The sequence below is a fragment of the Heloderma suspectum genome, chromosome 2, assembly GCF_057233095.1.
Source record: "Heloderma suspectum isolate Gila_16-S chromosome 2, 16-S_ref, whole genome shotgun sequence".
NCBI lineage: Eukaryota > Metazoa > Chordata > Lepidosauria > Squamata > Helodermatidae > Heloderma > Heloderma suspectum.
The window spans coordinates 343,734,725-343,751,379 of record NC_139459.1 but is presented as its reverse complement, the minus strand read 5'-3'; the positions used below and the strand labels follow the sequence as shown (position 1 = coordinate 343,751,379).

Below are 16,655 nucleotides of genomic sequence, written 5' to 3'. Positions count from 1 at the left end.
TGTGCTGTTCTACAGCGGTAGTATGGTCGGTACTGCTTTGCTTTTTGTAGGCCCCCCCCCCCGTGTTTTTTCCTTCCCACTGTCCACAGCTCAGATGCAAGATCCGAACACCGCCCATTTCAGCGAAAAGCGGCGGGAAAGGCTAGAGGCCCGCCAGCCCTTCAGCCCGTGATGAGTGACGAAGGCAGGGCGCGGCACCGCGTCCATTCTCCTCTCTAGCGGCGCATGGACCACGCAGTGATCGTGCAGCACCCTCGTGGCAGGAAGAAGAAAGTGGCTGACTCTTGGCCTCACGCCACGTTCTCCTGCACGGAGCTGTTTCGTTCTTAACAAACACATCGCTTTTTCAGGCTTTCACGTCCCCTGAGGCCTTGCTTGCCTTCTGTGTCCTCCGAAGCCTAAAATGACGTTCACCCTCCAGTACTGAGGATGTGAATCTAGCTGAAACAAGAACGCGCCGCCTTTGGGTTTAAATCGCGTCTCAACGGCCATTTGGGGGAAATGGCGTCAGAACATCGCCCAGGGCAGGGCAGGGAATGCCGCCCTGCCAAGCCTTCCAGGCCACGGCGCTCCCACCCCACCGGGAAGGCGCCCTGCTCCAGTCGCCCTTCTGCGGCCGAACCGGCGGCACGCAAAACGGCAGCAGTGTTTCTCGCCGGCAGGACAGCGCGCCTCGACGCACAGGGTCGGCAGCTGCGCTGTGCGCAAAGTGCTTTGCGCGCGCACAGCTTTCGCGAAGGAGACGCGAGTCGGCGCCAAGTCGGAGGAGCGAGTTCTGTCTCAGCTCCGCCGCCCGACCGAAGCACGCAGGACCCCCAAAGACCTTAATTCAGGGCGAAAGGCATATTTTGCCGGAGAACCCGAAATCGGGGAGAGCTCCCTGGCGCCGCCTAACCCACAACTCGCCCCCGCCGGCGAGAGTCTCGAAATTCACGTCTCCTCGCCGGCGGTGTCAGCTAGCCAGCAAGACCTCGGTCCTCTCGCAGCCCTTACCAGGCCCTTTCTTCCTGTTTCACGCCCCCCCCCCATAACGTACCTCTAGAGCATATATCACGTCCTCTTCATGCACATGTAAGATCGGAGCGGCAAAGCCAAATGCTTCAGACGCAGCGTTTTAGGGTCACGAGAGCCGGACACGACTGCACAACAAAATGGCGCCAGCGCGAAGGGAGACTGCTTGCTCCACGCAAGGCCAGCTGGAGCATGAGCGGAGACGCTTTTTTCCCGCAGCTGCAAGAACAGCCAGAGTCCACCTACCCGTCAGAGTCTCTCCCCCAAAGAAGAAGAAGATAGGAGCAAGGGGAATATACTTACCCTGCTCCCTGGCAGGCGCGGCAGAGCGGGGACCAATCCGTCCCAGCGTAAGAGCGGGGACCGATCCGTCCCCGGGACCAATCCGTCCCCGCGTCAGAGTGGGGACCGATCCGTCCCAGCGTCAGAGCGGGGACCGATCCGTCCCCGCGCTCTCTCCCTGACAGGCGCGTCAGAGCGGGACGGATCCGTCCCGGCGCTATACTCTTGCCCAACACAAGGCGGCGCGAGCGGGTCCCTCAACCTCTGTCTCGCTCCCGCAAAAGGAAAAGAATGATTCCGCCAAGATGCTCTTAAAAATCCGATAGTGAAAGGAGGATCTGTTTTCATTGCTGACCTTTTCGCCCTGTGCTGTTTAAAAACAAAAAGCGGGCGGGCGGGGAGAGGAAGAAGTAGTCAAAAGCTCCAGTTGCTTAGAAGAGAGATAAATACAGCAAATAATTTTGTGGCACTTAGGTAAACAGTTTCATTAGTAGTACATTTGTTAGTCTTTATGGTGCCACAAGACTCTCTGTTGTTTTTGTTACAGCAAACTAACAAGGTTACTCTTCTGGAAAAGATTTAGGCTACAATCCTCAATATAGTTACAGGGAGAAAGCCCCATTGAATTTCGTGGGATTTACTTCTGAGTCAAAGTTCTCAGGCCTGCGCTGGAATTGTGGCAGAAGCTTTCATCAGCTAGAATACAGAAATCAGTTTGTCAACACACACACACACACACACACACACACGGTTCCCCCCTTTGTCACAAAAGTCAGTTACATTTCTACAGGAATGCCTATCCTGGAATCCCTCATCCCAAACCCTCGAGCCCTGGAACCCCCCCCCCCTTTTTAAAAAGTATTTGGTCCTGCAAGATGTGAAGAAAAATAACAGGTCTTTCTTTCAGCACTGAGAAACATCAAGCAGCCTACACAGTAATCGAAAATGAAGAGGAATGGCTCCCTTGCCAAAGGGCATGAATTCCGGGCCACAGGAGCGTTCTTATTAGTCATCAGAAACAACAGACTCATTGAGGCAATCTCTTCTTCATTACACTTAGCCAGGGCACAATCCTATGCATGTTTAGAGACAGGAAAAAGGCCTACAGCGCCCGGCCTCTGGCTCATTTGGCCGCTCATTTCAGTGGGTCTACTCTGTGTGGGACACCTACTCCACCTGCCAAACAAGTAAGTGGTAGCAATGAGGAGGAAGAGGAGGAACAGCAGGTGGTGACAGTGGTGGGAGAGGGCCCATTGAGGATCTCTTGCCCAAGAGTCCTCAAAAACCTGGAGCTGGCTGGCATTGATTCAAGCCCTGCACGACACCGACATCCCGCGGAAACTTGCTGCAACAAACTCACCTTCTGCTGCTAAACCAAAAGAGAACGAAACAGTGGAATGCTGACCCCAGTGGGAGATTGCAATATTGGTTTGTTTGGGACCTGTAGCCCACTCTATACTATCTCGAAAAGTTGGAGCAGACACCAATTCAAAGCTCAACCTAGAATTCTGACAAGCATTTTTGAGGGGGGCAGACAACTGAAATGGTAAAACTTGTATTAAAACATATTTTACGGATTTGTAAAAAGAAAAGTTGTATCCACTTTGTTGGTTTTTATTTTGGATGCTGCCTTGAGAAGGTTCTGCCCTTAAAGGCATCTTAGAGATACTTTTAGGTAAATTTAGGTTTAAACAGATTAAGGAGAAAATAACAGAAGCTATTCAAGAATGCAATTACAGGCTATTTATTAATAATCCTTCCTGCAACCAGAAGCAATAAAATGGGCAAAAACTGCAAGGAGCACGCTTTTAATTAACTTTGGAGAGGAAGCTTGCTAAAGAGGTTTTACTGAGGTAAGGACTCTCAGTAGCCTCCCCAGGGTCATTCGATGGAAATGAGAGGTGAAGCTGAATGTCTTCTGCGTATTGGTGACACTTCAGCCCAGAATGACTTCTCCCAGCAGTTTCATGTAGATGTTGAAAAGCATAGGGGACAAGACGGAATCCTGCAGCACCGCACAAGACAATAGCCCTGCGGTTGTGCAGAGAGAGGATGCCTGTGGACACACCAATATCTCCAGCCTTTTGTTGTTGCAGTGGGTCTACATGAGAGTGACCCAGTTTGCATGATCACTGCAGCCCACCATGGCTTATTTCAGCCAAAGTGGGTTGTGGTACATGCCAGCATGCACTGGGTGACTTTTTCTTATTCAAGCTGTGGCCATGGCTTGTCGTTTTGTGCAAACCTGGTGACGGTGGGTTGTTGGCATGGTTAACAAACCACCCACAACCCTAAAACAGCCCATGGCTTCTGGGTGATTTGTTAACAGAGTGGAGCCCAACGAGCCCCCTGGTTTTTCAGGGGGATGTAGGCAATGAAATGCGGGGGAGGTCGCCTAGGGTGATGTTGGCAGAAAACTCGGAATGAGTCCGAATGAACACAGGCTAGAGCTCATTTGAACGCCTACTCGGTGGCAAAGGGGGTGGTGAACTGACCGACAGGCACTTCACTGGCCGTTATACCCACCTGACTATGTTCCTGCCTCCTCGTAGCTGTCAGGAAATAGGCTATGTTACTCTGCATCAGCTGATACCTCCAATCTATATGATCGTTGTTGTTGTCGTTATTATTATTAGTGCCCCTTACAGAAGGCCTTAGCAGTTCAAAGCGGGGGACATGTTGAGCTTTCCACAAATAAAATCTTTGCATCCTGAGGCATTTTCTCACCTTTGGGGGTCCATTTTGGATGCTTACCAGCCTTTGTACCACCTTGAACAGCCTCCCACGTTCTTTGATGCACCTAAGGAGCTCCTGCATGCAGGGCTGCCCCATTTATTTCAAGAGCGGGAGCAAGCAATGCGTGTCCGCGCAGATCAGTGTCTCTGTTGAAATGATAATTGGGACAACCCATGTGTAAGCTGACGCTCTAGTGTTAGACCGGGAGGTGGTCCGCTGCCGTTCTCGCCTGCTATATTGCGCTAGATTGTGATCTAGAAAGGTCACTTTTAATTTTAAAGCCTTTGCCTGTGGTTTCACGGTTCTCAGGAAAAGCGTTCACATTTCCTTTGCAGCCCTAAGCGCCAGGTTGAAGACAAAGGCTAAACCAAACATGCGGGCAGGTGCATTCATTCTTGAAACATAACCATTTGGAGCTATGGGGAATGAAGAGGGATATATGAAATTAAGCCAGCTTTCTTCACAAGTGAGGAGGACTCGAGGTATGGGTTTTATTGTCTTTTGGGGATTTCTGCTTTCATTGCATATCATTTGGGCTTTGTAGTTGTGTTTTTTGAATAAAGGCCAGTGAAGGGTTTTTCAAATGACCAAGAAGCAACATTGTATTTTTTATTATTTAAAGATTTTATTAGTTTTCCAAAACAAAATTAAGCAAGCCAACAGAAAGAGAGAAAACACACAAACAAACAAATAAAAAGGAACACATTGGATTTAAATCTAATTCTTGACAGAGGGCAGTACATTTAACATATTTGTATACCTTTCTCCTTTACCTTACAAACCAAGATATAGGTGACAGACAGCTCAGTCAAGACCTTTCCGTGCTACCTTCAGTGTGTGGTGGGGATGGTGTGTATGTGTGTGATTATGCAATTTGGATTCTTTGCCTCAGGCACCAAAATGTCTTTGGAGCTTACAGTGTAGGACAAAGGGGTGGGGGAGATTATAACAGTGGGGGTTTTAATGGGAACCAAGTAATTGCTGGAAGAAGAATTTGAGATTACCAGCAATTTGGTTAAAGGCTGGAGTGCTGGTCATCAAAAGATCCCCCTCCTACAGAAATGCTTCCAAGAGCCACATGATCTGGGTAGTTGAGTGATGGTTGTGCAGGACCTTACACTCCCATCTCCAATAAGCCACAGCATCTGGAATGACTCATTTTTTGCCTCACTCTCTGAAAGATTACTCATAGCTTGTTTGTGTCACATAAAACTCAGTTGGTAAAGTTTTTCAGGACAGCTTCCACAAAGGAGAGAGTGCAGCGCCCTTATATATTACTGAGGATGAAACAGGAAGCCTGAGATGCCTACAAGCACGTGCTCCCTGTTCCAAGAATATCACTCACCTGAGATATAGGTTGTGCAGACCATCAAATTGTAAGCTTAGATCTCTCACCCACTCTGTCTTTTATCTGAATATACTACTGGAACGGGTTTATTGAAAGTGAGATGGAAATGCAGTTTCTGATACTGAACTGTTATTGTTGTGATGTTGTTACCCTGCTTTGCCATTAAAAACACACAAAGCTGCTGACAGAATAAGAAAATAATGCAATCCGACAATACAAGGTAACTACAAAAGAGAACTAAAGACATGAAAATTGAGCACATCTTTCCTTATCAGTCTGGAATCATGAAGCATATCTGAAGGTAGGATGGATCAAAAGCCGCATATTAGGTTGCTCAGGAGCTTAGTGAGGGCAGCAGGTCAGAATGGCACCTTCTTATTGGTCCTTCCATGTATATACCTGCTTGTGCCCCCACTTAAAGTTCTTTTAAAAGAGGGATGGGGAACGTGTGGCCCTCCAGACGTGTGGCCCACCATTAGCTATGCTGGCTAGGGCTGATAGGCGTTGCAGTCCAACAACATCGGGAGAGCCACACGTTCTCCACAGCACACCTTCTCTGTCCCGCTTTTAAAAGTACTTTTGGTTTAGACTTGACTTTGAATAGCTTCTATTCTGCACTGTGTCCAATTAACCTCTCCCGGTATGAACCTACCCAAACACTATGATCATCATCTGAGGCCCCCCTGCAGGCGCCACCTCCAAGGGAGGTTCAGAAGATGGCAACAAGGGAGAGGACCTTTTTGGTGGTGGCACCCTGATCGTGGAATGCTCTCCCCAGTGAAGTCCACAGGGCACCAACCAAGGGCATTGTTAGTGGTGGGTTCACCTGGGCATGGGCCCTGGATCTTTTGAGCTGTCCTAATTGCCTTTTTTTTTTTTTACATTTTCCCATTGACTTGCATTGGAAAACATAAACGGCCATAACCTTTGGGGTTTGTATGATAAATACATGACATTTGGATCCTTGGTAGCCCCCATGCAGCTGGGTGCATAATATGCCAAATTTCAGGCAGTTAGGTCCAGTGGGTTTTGTGCTAATCACAGGTAGAATTTGCTATTTTCAAGAAAATCTGTCAAAGCAAAGAGCTATATATATATTTGTGCTTCCACAGATGTGCGTGGAATTTGGGGACCTGGCAAGCCCTATGGAGCTGACTGAACCTACCAAATTTCAGACAGGTCCAGTGGCTTTTGCACTAGCCATGCGTAAAGTTTCCTTTTCTCAAAGTCTAAAACAAAAAGTAAAAACTGTCAAGCCACCCAGGGGATTAGAGATCCTAATCAGAAGGTGTTTAACGTGACCCTTAGGAGGTCACTGTCCCTAATCTCTGGTGTGTGTGGGGGGGTTAAGTGCAAAAAACCTCCCCCCCCCTCACTTTTCTGCTCTTACATACCCACTGTTGGGAGGTTGCCTGCAAATGCAATAAAATTTTGAAGAGGGAGAAGGAAGGGAAGAAAGAGCTCCATGTGAAATACTGGTATTTCACACTGCATCTGATTTTACTGCCCCAAACTGGAAACTTTGGCTTCTGCAGAAGTTTAGTAGCTTCAGTACAGCAAAGGATCCAATCAGCCTCCATAAACTTCCTTCTCCCCCTCCACTTTGTTGTTGTTGTTCAGTCGTTAAGTCATGCCCGACTCTTCGTGACCCCATGGACCAGAGCACGCCAGGCCTTCCTGTCCTCCGCTCTCTCCCGGAGTGTGCTCAAGTTCATATTCATTGCATCGGTGATGCTATCTAGCCATCTCCTCCTCTGCCGTCCCCTTCTCCTTTTGCCTTCAGTTTTTCCCAGCATCAGGATCTTTTCCAGTGAGTTTTCTCTTCGCATTAGGTGGCCAAAATATTTGAGCTTCAGCTTCAGGATCTGTCCTTCCAGTGAGCACTCAGCGCTGATTTCCTTTAGGATGGACTGATTTGACCTCCTTACAGTCCAGGGGACTCGTAAGAGTCTTCTCCAGCACCACAGTTTGAAAGCATCAATTCTTCGGCACTCAGCCTTCCTTATAGTCCAGCTCTCACAGCCATACATTACTAGTGGGAAAACCATAGCTTTGATTATGCGGACCTTTGTCGGCAAGGTGATGTCTCTGCTTCTTACTATGCTTTCTAGGTTTGCCAAGGAATATGAAAAGCCCTATAAGGCAGGTTCCTATGTTCTTATGAGAGTAAGAGCAATGGAGCCAAAGGTTGATGAGCTTGTACAGAACAGAGAGAAAAAGAAGAAGGAGAGACAGATTGCCCAGAAAGCAGGCAAGCTTCCAGTGTAAAGAGCTGGGTTCAACATATCAGATGAATTAGAATAACCTAATGTAGGGAAACCCGTTTTTCTTGTAGTGAGCTCTGGGTGTAAGCTGTGTTCAGTGGACTGGGTGCCACAAAAGGGAAAGTGCTACTGGTTTTCTAAGGCGACAAAGAAGTGGACTGATGCTCTAGATGACTGCTCCAGCAAGGGAGCCCGGATGCTGGTGATTGAGGACTGAGAAGAAAAGGTAAGAGACACAATGGGCCATTTTGCGCGACATGTCAGCCCATGGGCTGTCGGGGACAAGCAGGAGAGAGTGGATGCACTGCCTGCAGCATGCCCACCACTTCTGCTTTTACTTCGCAACCCACGGTTGGCTGGTTCATAGCTTGCTTGTCATCTCATCCGAACCCGGAGCCCTGGGCTGTTTAGGAGCTAAGCAAACCAGAGGTTAACCCAGCAACCAACCATGGTTAACGGCTGGGTTATTTAGCCCCTAAGCAAGCCAGCACTCCAGGTCTGGATGACACACTAAGCGACCTACAAAGGAGACGATTGTGGCTTGCTAAATAAAAGCAGGAGTGGTGGGCGTGCAGGAGACAGTGCATCCGCTCTCTTCCACTCGTGCATGTCAGCCCATGGGTTCTTTAGCCCATGGGTTGTCGTGCCATGCGAACCAGATCAATATGGCTTGGAAACCAGCAGAGGAGGGTAAAGCAGGTGGTGTAGTTGCAAAGTGCCTGTCGTGGCTCAGATTACAACCTGAACATTTGTTTTTAAATTTCAGCCTCAGTGTTAAGGGTGGAAATTTAGTAAACCACGTACGTTTACTAGGCAAGAGTAACTGGGGGTGAGGGGCTTGACAGTGGACTCAGTCCTCCCTCATCTCCATCTCCTGAACAGATCACTGGCAGGATTCCAGCTTTTCAGAACGGAGTTTTGCGTGTGCTGCTCCAGTCCTTGGAGTGGGAAGGGGAAGGAGCTGAGCATCTCCTGTTTGCACAGGTGGTTCCCGATCAAGCTCACATATAGCTATGGCCCCTGGCTGGATCAGGGTGACTGTGTTTCCCAACAACAATAACCAGTCTACTCTGAGGGTAGGTTTGGGCTGTTGGGGGTTGCAGAATATGCACAGGATTAATGTTAAGGGGCAGAGACTCTGGGGAAAGTTTACATTTCTTAGTTTGTAAAGCAGCAAGAATTACCGCTCCCTTCTATACCGGCAGGAATTCATACAGAATAGCATTTGAGGGACATATTGCTTTTGGGTTGGGCTAAACTTTAGCTCCCCACCAGAGAACTGGACCTGGGTAGATGGTTCATTATTAGATCAAACCTTGTGAGTATGTTTCTGTGTTCTCTCTTATATGTGCCTGAATACTTTTAATAACATTAAACTGCAACATTAAGTTTAACAAAGTGAATTATAACCCATACTAGAGTAGTTGGAATTATGAATGCTTTCACAACTCCTGGGTTTGATGTTCAGAGCACGGGCTGATTCATGCATGCATGCATATGCAGCTGCACGCATATAGATACAATGCCACATTTACAATGGGGGTGGATCAATACCCCAGGGTGACCCCCCCCTCCCCGCCATGACATCCAATAGAACTCACTGCATGAGTCTAGCAGAGAGTTTCCCTGCCTTATTGGTGGCAGGTAGTCACGCAGGGCTAGTCCGAGACATTCTGCTGCCTGAGGTGGAGCAATGAATGGCTCCCACGCAAGCCATAGCCCCCAAAGCCAGCCAAGTTACTTTGGTGCGCGAGGCAGAAAATCCCACAAGCCCCTCTCCCCAGCCATGGCAGTAAAAATACAAGAACAACAAATTGAATAACTGTCCATTTGCTGCCTTTTCATAACACCTGAAGATTGCTGCCTGAGGTGGCCATCTCACTTTGCCTAATGGTAGGGCTGGTCCCCCGGCTAGTGGGGAAGGCAAAACTTACTACATGATGGATTCAACCATGAATTCTCCAGTTCAGTATTTATTTGTCATCTTTTTAGTTTGCCCAATGACAAACGTTCTCTGGGCAGATAACTGCTGATCAGGTTGAGTGACAATTGGTACAGGAATGCCCATTTTTCTCTTGCATGAGTGGATTATGCGTTGCCAGTTTCATTCCAAAAATGCTCGCACCTCAGCAAGCGTGTGAATGCCCATTAGGGCAGAATTTTGCGGGATACCTGCTTTCAGCGTGAGTCCTGACTAACTCAGACAGATATCACCTGTCTCTGTAGGAAGTGTTGCATTTGGGAAATTGGTGACACAAAAGCTGATGCTAGGCTTTTCTCTGTGATGACTGCCTGGCTGTTTCATATACTCATTGCCTGATGATGCAGTCATGATGTCCTGATATACATGCATTCAGGTTGTGAAGGGTTCCACAGTGTGAGCCAAGCCTCCATAAGGAGATGTTCGCAGTTTGTGTTTGCATCCAGACTGAGGACTAGGTTACATGTTCCGTTAACCAAATAGCAGTTCCTTCCATGTGCTAATTTCCAATTCCCTTGCTGTAATATCTACCCCAGTTCATCAAATAAATCTTCCTTAACAAAATAGGCAGATTTCCCACCAGTGCAGCATAATCTTGAGAGTGCCACTGGCAATGAAAATGGCCTGCTTCAGGTGACTTGCTGGGCCCACTGTGGGTTATTTAACCCCCGATGAGCTACAGTGTGTGCCAGGCACCATTTTGAATATGCAACCCTGAGAGAGTTGCAATGTGTCACGCGAACCCAGCCATCGGGGTTATTTCATAGAATCATAGAATAGTAGGGTTGGAAGGGGCCTACAAGGCCATCGAGTCCAACCCCCTGCTCAACCCCCTGCTTAATTTGAGGGTTAAAGAGCCTTTGCATAACCCTACAACAAACTAAGGGTTATGCAAGGGTTGTTTAACCCATGAATAGCCCCTGACAGATGGGTTGGCATATGCTGGGACTGCATATTCAAAATGGTGCCCAGCATGCACTGCGGCTCATCAGGGGTTAAATAACCCACAGTGAGCCCAGCGTGCCAGGCAAACTGGTTCCATATGTCTGTGGTTAGAGGAGTGATGTGAACAGGTGAGCTCGACATTACCACGAGGGAATGGAAATTTGCTGCACTGAAGCCACCAGTGGAGGCTGGCGGCTCCTATTTCAGTGGGGTAGTGAATTCACCCTGGGCTTTAGTCAGAACGAGCCAGAACTCTAAAGGAGCTATTCAAAGTGCTGAACCCTATCCCCCAACTGATTTCATCATGGCCCCTAAGCTAGCCTGCTGCCATCAGGTGCCATGGAGGATGCTAGTAAAAATAAAAGAGGACTAGATAAGACTGACATCCGCCCACCCCTGGTGGAAAAATGACACCTAAGAGATGTTCTCTTTTCTTTGTACAGGTTCATTGTACCTACCTTGCCAGCAGGAAAGAGATGTAGGGCTCTTAAAGTTGATGATTTTTTTCCTGAAATGTGCACTGATCAATTTAAATGGATCTGCAAGAAGGAGGTAATTCTGATCTAACATGTGACATCCAGAGATTATCGGTCTTTACACAGAGTGACAGGATACCTTTCCTTACCTGGCAGATCTGAACTACAAGGCAAAGAGGGGGTGGAGGAATCAAATGGCTGTCTGTCTGTCTGTCTGTCTGTCTGTCTTTCTCTCTCTCTCTCTCTCTCTCTTGTGCATGCCTACTTGGAAGCAAGTCCCACTGTGTTCAGTAGAGCTTACTCCCAAGTAAGCAGGCATTAAATCAGATATCTAAGTTCTTCAATATTTTGCAGTTCTGTCAATTTGGTTGGTATGTAAGCAATTCCATGGTCTGGCCAATATCTTAGGGACGGAAAGGGTAGAAACTAGACCTCCAGATGTTTTGGACTTCAACTCCCAGCATTCCTGACTATTGACCATTCTGGCAGGGGCTTCTGAGGGCTGAAGCCCAAAGTATCTGGAGATCTGCCTTCTGTCCTCCTGTCTTAGGCTGCCTGCTTGACTAAGGGTTCAGCTTCCCTTTTCTGCTTCATATTATTAAAACGCTCTCCAATTCTTATCTTCGGCTTACGGGTCGTCATTCCTCCATACATTAGATTTCATGGACATCTGACAATATAAACCACACTCCGGCTGGCACAGCTGGTAAAACTTCGCAAGGAATATTCCCGCTGGCTGTTAGAATCCATCAAGGACCAGATGGGCTCCTTCACACGAAGCTTGTATCCTGCAATTGAGATTGCTCCTTCATGGAAGTTTGCGGGCTCTTTACACGACGTCGTGACCCTCCAGGGCGTCTCCTGCGCTAAATGCCCTTTGTTCCATTTTTAAGTAGATCGCAGATAATGAGCTATCAAATTACCCCACTTGTGTTCCGCTTCAGTTTCCTTCATGAAAAGAAGAAAAGTGGCAAGAGGAGTGAGATCAATGACAGATAATCGAAGACTCAGATACGGGGAGAAGGAGGAGGAAAGGGAAGGGGGGAAAGGAAGCGCTTGTACAGGGAGTCAGTGGAGATCCTGCATTTAAAACGGAAGCAGAAAGCCCCGTTTTAAATGCAGGATTTGAGGCTGGTGTAGAGATGCCCCCTGTGTATTTGCAGTACATACAGTGCCCACAGAGGTGGTGGCCTTTGGGTGGAGTAGTGCCTAATAAGGGTCTACATATTGTTCCCTTTCTATCTCTCAAAGTGGTGTCACTATGCACCAGTATGCCCTGGATATTATCAGTTCTTTATAGGCAAAGACTGGTTTCCTTTGAAAAATGGATACTGTCGTGGTCAGCGCCTTAGCTGGACTTTCAAGGACCACACTAGCACGGTCTGCACTCGCAAAAAGCTTTATTCAGGATGGAGTACTGAATCACCGTGATGGTTCAACTCACACACCTGAGTGACACCAAACTAAATTTCCAACCCTCTGCTATAGAAGGTGATAAACAACTTATGCTAAGCCACATTCCTCTGTGCTCCCTCCTCCTGTATTTGCTATTCATCACTGTGGTTTCTCATATAAGGTAATCCACGCGTTACACCTTTTCGCTTAAACCTAGACGTAAATTCATAAGGTTATGACAGATGACAGGAAAACACTAGCTTAACTGCAAGCTCTATAGGAAGCTACAGAAACCCACAAACTGCATCCTGTTATTCTTCACTGCCGCACTAAGCAAAGCCTTTCATAAGCGTTCTGTCTTACTGACTTTCTCTATATCGCATTACGGCTGCTAACTTAAAATGGAGTCTCTTTGGCCAAAGCTGAATGTCCACTACAGCCATGACAATATGCCTCCCAAAATAGGAAATTCTTCAAAATGCTTCTTAGCTTTATTATAGGTCAAACGACATACTTGTCTACTCTCATCTTTCTGTTGTGTTCCTTCTTGTTTACCCTTGGGTCTCAAAATCTCATTGCGTGTAGCAGACAGCGCTCTCCCATGTGCCTTGTGAATGACTTCAACTGGGTAACCTCTACTTTTAAAATCCCTCTTTAGTGTTGAGCTTCTCTTTCTTTTATCTCTGCACAATTTCTGCGTATTCGCAAGAACTGGCTTACAAGAATGTTTTCCTTCATGTGCCTAGGGTGCGAACTCTGAAAATGTAAGTAGGTGTTGCAATCTGTGCGTTTCTTGCATGTTACTGTTCGTAATTTTCCTGCTGTCTTTGCAACCGTAATATCTAGGTCAGTAATATGGGTGTTCCCCTTCATGGATCACTGCCTTGTTGTGGCGAAGGGGCTTGCGTAACTCAGTGAAGCCATAAGCTATGCTGTGCAGGGCCACCCAAGACGGACAGGTCATGGCAGAGAGTTCTGACAAAATGTGGTCCACTGGAGAAGGAAATGGCAACCCACTCCAGTATTCTTGCCAAGAAAACCCCATGGAACGTATCACAAGGCTAAAAGATATGACGCCGGAAGATGAGCCCCTCAGGTCGGAAGGTGTCCAATATGCTACTGGGGAAGAGCAGAGGGTATTTCCAAGTAGCGCCAGAAAGAGTGAAGCGGCTGGGCCAAACCCGAAAGGACACTCAGCTGTGGATGTGTCTGGCGGTGAAAAGAAAATCCGATGCTGTAAAGAACAATATTGTTTAGGAACCTGGAATGTCAGATCAATGAATCAAGGTAAGCTGGAGGTGGTCAAACATGAGATGGCAAGATTGAACATCGACATCTTGGGAATCAGCGAACTAAAATGGACAGGCATGGGTGAATTTAATTCAGGTGACCATCATATCTACTATTGTGGGCAAGAATCCCTTAGAAGAAATGGAGTAGCACTCATAGTCAACAAAAGGGTGGGAAAAGCAGTACTGGGGTACAATCTCAAAAATGACAGAATGATCTCAGTACGAATCCAAGGCAAACCATTCAACATCACAGTAATTCAAGTCTATGCCCCAACCACTGAGGCCGAAGAAGCTGAGGTTGATCGGTTCTATGAAGACCTACAACACCTTCTAGAACTAACACCAAAAAAAGATGTCCTCTTCATCATAGGGGATTGGAATGCTAAAGTAGGAAGTCAAGAAATCACCGGGATAACAGGCAGGCATGGCCTTGGTGTACAAAATGAAGCAGGACAAAAGCTAATAGAGTTTTGCCAAGAGAACACGCTGATCATAGCAAACACTCTTTTCCAACAGCACAAGAGGCGACTCTACACATGGACGTCACCAGATGGTCAATATCGAAATCAGATTGATTATGTCCTTTGCAGCCAAAGATGGAGAAGCTCCATACAGTCAGTAAAAACAAGACCTGGAGCTGACTGTGGCTCAGATCATGAGCTGCTTCTTGCAAAATTTCGGCTTAAATTGAAGAACGTAGGGAAAACCACTAAACCTTTCAGGTATGACCTAAATCATATCCCTTCTGAATACACAGTGGAGGTGAGGAATAGATTTCAGGGATTAGACCTGATAGACAGAGTGCCTGAGGAACTATGGACGGAGGTCCGTAACATTGTTCAGGAGGCAGCAACGAAATCCATCCCAAAGAAAAAGAAATGCAAGAAAGCCAAGTGGCTGTCTGATGACGCTTTACAAGTAGCTGAGGAAAGAAGGGAAGCGAAAAGCAAAGGAGAAAGGGGAAGATATATCCAACTGAATGCAGAGTTCCAGAGAATAGCAAGGAGAGACAAGAAGGCCTTCTTAAATGAACAATGCAAAGAAATCGAGGAAAACAACAGAATGGGAAAGACTAGAGATCTCTTCAAGAAAATCGGAGATCTCAAGGGAACGTTTTGTGCAAAGACGGGCATGATAAAGGACAAAGAAGGCAGGGACCTAACAGAAGCAGATGAGATTAAGAAGAGGTGGCAAAAATACACAGAAGAACTATACAGGAAAGATCTTAATGTCCCTGATAGCCATGATAGTGCGGTCACTGAACTTGAGCCAGACATCCTAGAGAGTGAAGTCAAGTGGGCCTTAGGAAGCATTAGTAACAACAAAGCTAGCGGAGATGACAGTATTCCAGCCGAGCTATTTAAAATCCTAAAAGATGATGCTGTTAAAGTGCTGCATTCAATATGCCAACAAATCTGGAACACTCAACAGCGGCCACAAGACTGGAAAAGGTCAGTTTACATTCCAATTCCAAAGAAGGGCAACGCCAAAGAGTGTTCAAACTACCGCACAATTGCGCTCATTTCACATGCCAGCAAGGTGATGCTCAAAATCCTACAAGCTAGGCTTCAGCAGTATGCGAACCGAGAACTACCGGAAGTACAAGCTGGGTTTCGAAGAGGCAGAGGAACTAGAGATCAAATCGCCAACATTCGCTGCATCATGGAGAAAGCAAGAGAATTCCAGAAAAATGTCTATTTCTGCTTCATTGACTACGCTAAAGCCTTTGATTGTGTGGATCACAACAAACTGTGGCAAATTCTTAAAGTGATGGGAGTACCAGACCACCTTACCTGTCTCCTGAGAAACCTGTACGAGGGTCAAGAAGCAACAGTAAGAACCAGAGATGGAACAACCGATTGGTTCAAAATTGGGAAAGGAGTACGACAAGGCTGCATATTGTCACCCTGCTTATTTAACTTATATGCAGAGTACATCATGAGAAATGCCAGAGGTCGGAATTAAGATTGCCGGGAGAATTATCAACAACCTCCGATATGCAGACGATACCAGCCTAATGGCAGAAAGCGAAGAGGATCTCAAGAGCCTCTTGTTGAGGGTGAAAGAGGAGAGTGCAAAAGCTGGTTTGAAACTCAACATTAAAAAAACTAAGATCATGTCATCTGGCCCTATCACTTCCTGGCATATAGAAGGGGAAGAAATGGAAGCAGTGACAGATTTTACTTTCTTGGGCTCCAAGATCACCGCAGACGGTGACTGTAGCCATGAAATTAAAAGACGCTTGCTCCTTGGGAGGAAAGCTATGGCAAACCTAGACAGCATAGTAAGAAGCAGAGACATCACCTTGCCGACAAAGGTCCGTCTAATCAAAGCTATGGTTTTCCCAGTAGTAATGTATGGCTGTGAGAGCTGGACTATAAGGAAGGCTGAGCGCCGAAGAATTGATGCTTTCGAACTGTGGTGCTGGAGAAGACTCTTACGAGTCCCCTGGACTGCAAGGAGGTCAAATCAGTCCATCCTAAAGGAAATCAACCCTGACTGCTCATTGGAAGGACAGATAATGAAGCTGAAGCTCCAATATTTTGGCCACCTAATGCGAAGAGAAAACTCCCTGGAAAAGACCCTGATGCTGGGAAAGACTGAAGGCAAAAGGAGAAGGGGACGGCAGAGGATGAGATGGCTAGATAGCATCACGGATGCAATGAATATGAACTTGAGCACGCTCCGGGAGAGAGCGCAGGACAGGAAGGCCTGGCGTGCTATGGTCCATAGGGTCACGAAGAGTCGGACACGACTGAACAACAACAACAATATGGGTGTTGCTGAAATCCATTTCAAGTGGGCGCATTTGAAATCCTAACAAAGTGCCATGGGCACCAGTGACAAAATGGCGGCCATAGTGGGGGCATGGCTACTCACAAAATGGCCACCAAGGGGATGGGTGTCAGGTCAGAACGGGGTCAG

General features: G+C 47.2%; 2 long non-coding RNA genes across 3 annotated transcripts in view; both read right to left on the bottom strand.

Annotated features, from left to right (window-relative positions):
- Window positions 1-1,485, bottom strand: part of LOC146355305 (uncharacterized) — a 219,033-nt gene extending 217,548 nt beyond the window's left edge. The window contains exon 1 of one of the 2 annotated variants that reach the window (XR_014788618.1): window positions 1,037-1,485. This is a non-coding gene — a long non-coding RNA (uncharacterized LOC146355305). The remainder of the gene's footprint in view (window positions 1-1,036) is intronic. The other variant, XR_014788617.1, reaches the window with a different exon arrangement.
- A 1,919-nt stretch (window positions 1,486-3,404) lies between these two features.
- The window catches only part of LOC146355304 (uncharacterized), an 89,686-nt gene continuing 76,435 nt past the window's right edge, over window positions 3,405-16,655 (bottom strand). Inside the window, exon 4 of the long non-coding RNA XR_014788619.1 lies at window positions 3,405-11,991. This is a non-coding gene — a long non-coding RNA (uncharacterized LOC146355304). The remainder of the gene's footprint in view (window positions 11,992-16,655) is intronic.